At 44.3% G+C, this 6,340-nt stretch overlaps 1 long non-coding RNA gene across 1 annotated transcript; it reads right to left on the minus strand.

Annotated features, from left to right (window-relative positions):
* Positions 1 to 3,278: 3,278 nt before the first annotated feature.
* Positions 3,279 to 6,266, minus strand: LOC129633611 (uncharacterized). Its single transcript, XR_008705101.1, has 3 exons — positions 6,117 to 6,266; positions 4,891 to 4,988; positions 3,279 to 4,350 (listed from the first exon to the last, which is right to left on the minus strand). It is a non-coding gene; the product is annotated as an uncharacterized LOC129633611 (long non-coding RNA).
* Between the last annotated feature and the right edge of the window lie 74 nt (positions 6,267 to 6,340).

The following is a 6,340-nucleotide window of genomic DNA, read 5'->3' on the forward strand; positions in this document are numbered from 1 at the left end:
ACTAAGGAATAATAAAACGAACTATACAAGCAGCACATCTCACCTACCTCCTGACTTTGAATACCTCTCTTCCTCTCATCCCCACTCGCCCAGCCAAATGGACCTTCTCGGGGAAGAATGAGGGATTAGTCTGGGCACAGGGGCTTCTTGGGGCACCTCCTACCACCACCACCACTGAAGTAACATTAGAGTTCTTTCCTCACAGTATTTTTCACAGGAAAGAGAGAACTTAGATTGTTGGGACAGAGCACCCACCTCACCCCACCCTCCCCACATACAGAAAAATATATCTAGAAGGGAAACTAGGGTGTCTGGAGAAAATAGAACCTTTCACCCTTAACTCTTGCTTGTCTAGATCTAATAGAACTGATCACATATTATTATCTAGTGATAATCTGCTTTCTTCTAGACTATATGTCTAATTCAGCTTCACATTTCTGCCAGTGCTCAGCTGACATTCAAGCAGTAATAGCAGATAACATTTGTTTGTTATATACTAAATACAAAGGGCTTCCCGGGTGGTGCTACTGGTAAAGAACCTGCCTGCCAATGCAGGAGATGTAAGAGATGTGGGTTGAGACGATCCCTGGGTTAAGATCCCCTGGAGGAGGGCATGACAACCCACTCCAGTATTCTTGCCTGGAAAATCCCATGGACAGAGGAGCCTGGCAGGTTACAGCCTGTAGGGTCACAAAGAGTCAGACACAACTGAAGCAACTTAGCACACATGGACAAATACTAAAGCTAACCCTTTGCAAGAATTCTCAAGATAACCCTATGAGATAGTGAAAGTCGCTCAGTCGTGTCTGACTCTTTGTGACCCCATGGACTATACAGTCTTTGGAATTCTCCTGGCCAGAATACTGAAGTGGGTAGCCTTTCCCTTCTCCAGGGGATCTTCCCAACCCAGGGATCGAACCCAGGTCTCCCACATTGCAGGCAGATTCTTCACCAGCTGAGCCACAAGGGAAGCAACACTATGAGATAGGTACTGTCATTAGCCCCATATTTTTGAAATAAGAAGAATGGATGTCCAAAAGGTAACAGGTTCAAGAGCACAGAGTTCCAATCTGCTATACCTCCTCCCTTTTCGAATAAGTTAACGGGAGTTGATGTCTCTTCCACAGGGAAGCATACAGAACCCAGCGGTCTTCAGAGATAAATGGGTGGACAAGGTTCACATTGGGGATACATTGAATAGAATTCCATTCGTTCTTCCTGGTCCAGCAATGTCCTAGGCTGGGCAGACAAGGTGGTGGCAGGACAGCCCCGTGTTTTGTGGACTGCTCTCCTCTCGGGCTGCAGACGGCAAAGATCTCTCTGCATGCTGCCTGTCACACTGTCATAGAATCATTGCCTCCTGGCCAGAGCTCCTAAAATCTTGTAATATCCTAAGCAGTGAGACTACTCAGAACATCTTTTGTTCTAATATTTGGTCTTTCACCCTGGTTCCTGACACAGAACCCCTAAATCCCTTGGAATTTCCTGGGTGATGGGAGCATCTTTTGTCCTAATGAGGCAACTGTTGGGGGGCTTCTGGATAGCATTGAGATGGGAGCTGGTCACCAGAAAGATGAAGCCACAATTAGAAGCTTTGAATCTTCAGCCACATCTCCTATCTTATAGTGAGAGGAGAGATTGAATTAAGGGTTGATCATGCCTGCATGATGACTCCTCCCTGAACTGAAAGTCCCTGAATTGAACTTCCCTAGTGATCCAGGGTGAAGAATCTGCCTGCCACTGTAGGGGACAAGGGTTCGATCCCTCACCCGGAAGGATTCCATATGCTGCGGCACAGCTAAGCCCATGCTCTGCAACAAGAGAAGCCAGAGAAGCCTGCGCACCACAAAGAGGAGTAGTCCCCACTTGCCACTAGAGAAAGCCTGACTGCAGCAACAAAGAATCAGTGCGGCCAAAATAAATAAATAAAAATTTTAAGTCATATTATTTAAAAAAATAATCCTGAACTGCTGGTTTAGAGAGCTTCAGTATTGGTGAATACATCGCCTTATCAGAAGGGTGACAAACCCCAGCTTTACAAGAACAGAAGCTCCTGCACTCAGAACCCAGACCTTGTCTTATGTATCTCTTCAACTAGGCATTCATCTGTATCCTGTATCACCTTCTTTACTATATATTAGGCTATTGCAAATATAATTTGTTTCAGATTGTGAACTTTAAGTCACATTGTTGTTCAGTCACTAAGTCATGTCTGACTCTTTGCCATCCCATGGACTGCAGCATGCCAGACTTCCCTGTCCATCACCAACTCCCAGAGTTTGCTCAAACTCATGTCCATTAAGTCGGTGATGGCATCCAACCATCTCATCCTCTGTTGTCCCCTTCTCCTCCTGCCTTCAATCTTTCCCAGAATCAGCGTCTCTGCCAATGAGTCAGTTCTTCACATCAGGTGGCCAAAGTATTAGAGTTTCAGCTTCAGCATCAGTCCTTCTAATGAATATTCAGGATTGATTTCCTTTAGGATGGACTGGTTGGATCTCCTTGTAGTCCAAGGGACTCTCAAGAGTCTTCTCCAACACCACAGTTCAAAAGCATCAATTCTTTGGTGCTCAGCTTTCTCTATAGTTCAACTCTCACATCCATACATGACTACTGGAAAAACCATAGCTTTGTCTAGACGGACCTTTGTCAGCAAAGTAATGTCTCTGCTTTTTAATATGCTGTCTAGGTTGGCAATAGCTTTCTTCCAAGGAGCAAGTGTCTTAATTTCATGGCTGCAGTCATCATCTGCAGTGACTTTGGAGCCCAAGAAAATAAAGTCTGTTACTGTTTTCATTGTTTCTCCATCTATTTGCCATGGGGTGATGGGACTGGATGCCATGATCTTCATTTTTTGAATGTTGAGTTTTAAGCCAGCTTTTTCACTCTCCTCTTTCATTTTCAGCAAGAGGCTCTTTAGTTCCTCTTCACTTTCTGCCATAAGGGTGGTGTCATCTGCATATCTGAGATTATTGATATTTCTCTCAGTAATATTGATTCCAGCTTGTGCTTCATCCAGCCTGGCATTTTGCATGATGTACTCTGCATGTAAGTTAAATAAACAGGGTGACAATATACAGCCTTGACGTACTCCTTTCCCAATTTGGAGCCAGTTTACTGCAGGGTAAAAATCCATGCCTGGGATTTGACGAACTCTTGGAAAGCATTTTCTGCCTCCTGCTGTTTGTGGAAGCATTTTCCCCTGCAAAAAGTTGTCGAGATGCTTGAAGTGGTAGTCAGTTGGCAAGAGGTCAGGTGAATATGCCAGATGAGGCAAAACTTCTAGCCCAATATGTTCAACTTTTGAAGCATTAGTTGTGGGACATACAGTTGAGTGTTGTCCTGTATAAGAATTGGCCCTTTTCTGTTGACCAATGCCAGCTGCAGGTATTGCAGCTTTTGGTGCATCTCATTGATTTGCTGAGCATGCTTCTCGGATGTAACGTTTTTACCAGGATTCAGAAAGTTGTAGTGGATCAGATTGGCAGCAGACCACTAATCAGTGACCATAACCTGTTTTTGGTGCAAATTTGGCTTTGGGAAATGCTTTGGAGCTTCTCGGCCCAACCACTGAGTTGGTCGTTGTCAATTGTTCTATAAAATCCACTTTTCGTCATGTCAGAATACAGTCGAGAAATGGTTTGCTGTTGTTGAATAAGAGAAGACAGCACTTCAAAATGATGATTTTTTTTATTTGTGTCAGCTCACGAGGCACCCAGTTATTGAGCTTTTTCACCATTCCAATTTGCTTCAAATGCCAAATGACTGGAGAATGGTCAACACTGAGTTCTTTAGCAGCTTCTCATGTAGTTGGATGAGCTTTGATAATTGCTTTCTATTGGTTGTTGTCAACTTCCAATGGCCTCCCACTATTTTCCTCATCTTCAAGGCTCTTGTCTCCTATGCAAGACTTCTTGAAACACCACTGCACTGTACATTCTTTAGCAGTTTCTGGGCCAGATGCATGGTTGATGTTGCGAATTTTAACTGCTACTTTACAACCCATTTTGAACTCAAGTCAGAAAATCACTTAAATTTGCTTTTCCTCTAACAGCATTTCCCTAGTCTAAAATAATAATACATAGCAAGTAATGCGGAGAAGGCAATGGCACCCTACTCCAGTACTCTTGCCTGGAGACTCCCATGGACAGAGGAGCCTGGTAGGCTGCAGTCCATGGGGTCGCTGAGTTGGACACGACTGAGCGAGTTCACTTTCACTTTTCACTTTCATGCATTGGCGAAGGAAATGGCAACCCACTCCAGCGTTCTTGCCTGGAGAATCCTAGGGACGGGGGAGCCTGGTGGGCTGCCGTCTATGGGGTCGCACAGAGTCGGACACGACTGAAGCGACTTAGCAGCAGCAGCAGCAGCAAGTAATGTCATTAGCAAAAAAAAAAAAAAAACAAACCAACACACACACAAAAAAACATTAAACAAGAAAAGCACATTAAAATGATGTAACATAAGCACATTTATTTAAGAATGTATTCCAATATCAAACGGCAAAGTTCAACAATGCAAAACGGCAATTACTTTTTGCACCAACCTAATGATAAGCCAGTAAATGTGTTTCTCTGAGTTCTAGAAGCCATTCTAGCAAATTATTAAAACTAAGGAGGGGGGTGATGGGGACCTTGATTTACAGAAGTACAAGTGATGACACCCTGGGATTTGCAATTGGTCTCTGGAGTGGGGGCAGTCTTGTGGGACTGAGTGCTTACTTAAGCTGTGGGATCTGATGCTAAATCCAGGTAAATAGTGTCAGAACTGAATTGAATGACATCCAACTGGTGTCAGAAAATTGATTAGTGTGGGGAAAAAAAACCCCTGTATGTCTGATCACAGAACTGTTTTGTGTCACTAGTAAAGATGAAACACAAGTGTGCTTACACTGTGATTGGAGAGGTAGCCATGGGGGGTTAGGGGTAAGAAGTTTCTAAGGGCAAACAAACATAAATCCCTCCTGTTCTTCCACTTGAGGATGTTTCCTGGAAAAACAAAAAAAAGTTGAGCTGGACCCTCAGAAAAGTGGATGAGGTAAATAGTAAATATTTCATAATTATGAAATATCTGCTTGGTATCTGCTTGGTACTATGTTAGTGCCAGAAATACAACAGTGAGCAAAACAGATGCTATTCCTGCCCTTGTGGAGATTACAGTCTAGTGGGAGAAACAGACATAAATAACCATCTTTACACATATGTAATTACAATTTGCAATAGGTATTATGAAGGAAAGGCACAAGGTTTATGTTGTGGGGGAGGGGCTGATATAATCTATACTGAAGAGTGGCTACTCCTGAGGAAGAGATCCATAAACCTGGATTTGAAGAAGTAGGAGTTAACTAGGGGATGATGAGGGCATGGGCTACGAGCATACCAAGAAGAGGGAGAGTCCAGTGCAAAGGTCCTGAGGCAGGCAAAGGAACAAATAATTTTGAGGACCTGAAAAGCCACTAGGAGGGCTGGGATGCTCAGGGGTGGGGTGTAGTGGAGGGGAAGGCACAAGAAGGAATGGGAAGGATAGATAGGTAAAGGGCAGATATTACAAGTCTTAGAGGTCAAACTAAGATTATGGACCTTTATGGAAAATAACCGAAAGATTTTAAACAAAGTTCTGTAGTGATTTTGCCCCATTCGAATGGATCTTGCTTACAATATGAACAACAAAAGACCAATTAGCAGCCCTGTACTCGTCCAGGGGAAGGTATGGAGGAGTGGCTGGACACAGTTACAGCAGAAATGTACAAAGACATGAATAAATAACTTGAGTTTGTGGGGAATGAGTCAGCATCTCCCATATACTGATGGCTCTATTGCTGGACTGCCTCATTCATTTAATAAATGCTGGATGCCCAGGTTAATCCCAGCTCAGGCCCTAAGCCTGTCTGAGCTCAGGGATCCTCAAGCCTAAAACGATAAAACTTGACATCGGGGGTCAAGGCCTAAGAGAGGCAGAGCTCAGCTAGTATGGGGGACAGCTGCACAGTCCATTCTTCCGAAAAGATCCTCTCTGCTCGGCCCCTACCAACAGAACCCTTTCCTAGCTTGGTGAAGTCCTCTGAGTCGGGAATTCCACTCCCCACTGCCCCCGTTGGTGGAACTCCTGTCCCCTACCTGAACCAGAGCGTATTTCCCAAACTTGCCCTCCAAGAAAGCTGAAGGGGTTAAGTTTCCATCCCCACTTTTGGGAGTTTACTTTGAGGAGTTTCTAACACAATGTTGTAACCTATCTGAACAAGAGGCAGCTGGGAACGGCTCCAGCCCCTCCTCCGTCTCCCAAGTTCCTCGGTGACTCGCCGACCACTGGAGCACAGACACACGTAATAAGCGGACAGAAG

Source organism: Bubalus kerabau, chromosome 19, assembly GCF_029407905.1.
Source record: "Bubalus kerabau isolate K-KA32 ecotype Philippines breed swamp buffalo chromosome 19, PCC_UOA_SB_1v2, whole genome shotgun sequence".
Classification (NCBI taxonomy): Eukaryota; Metazoa; Chordata; class Mammalia; order Artiodactyla; family Bovidae; genus Bubalus; species Bubalus kerabau.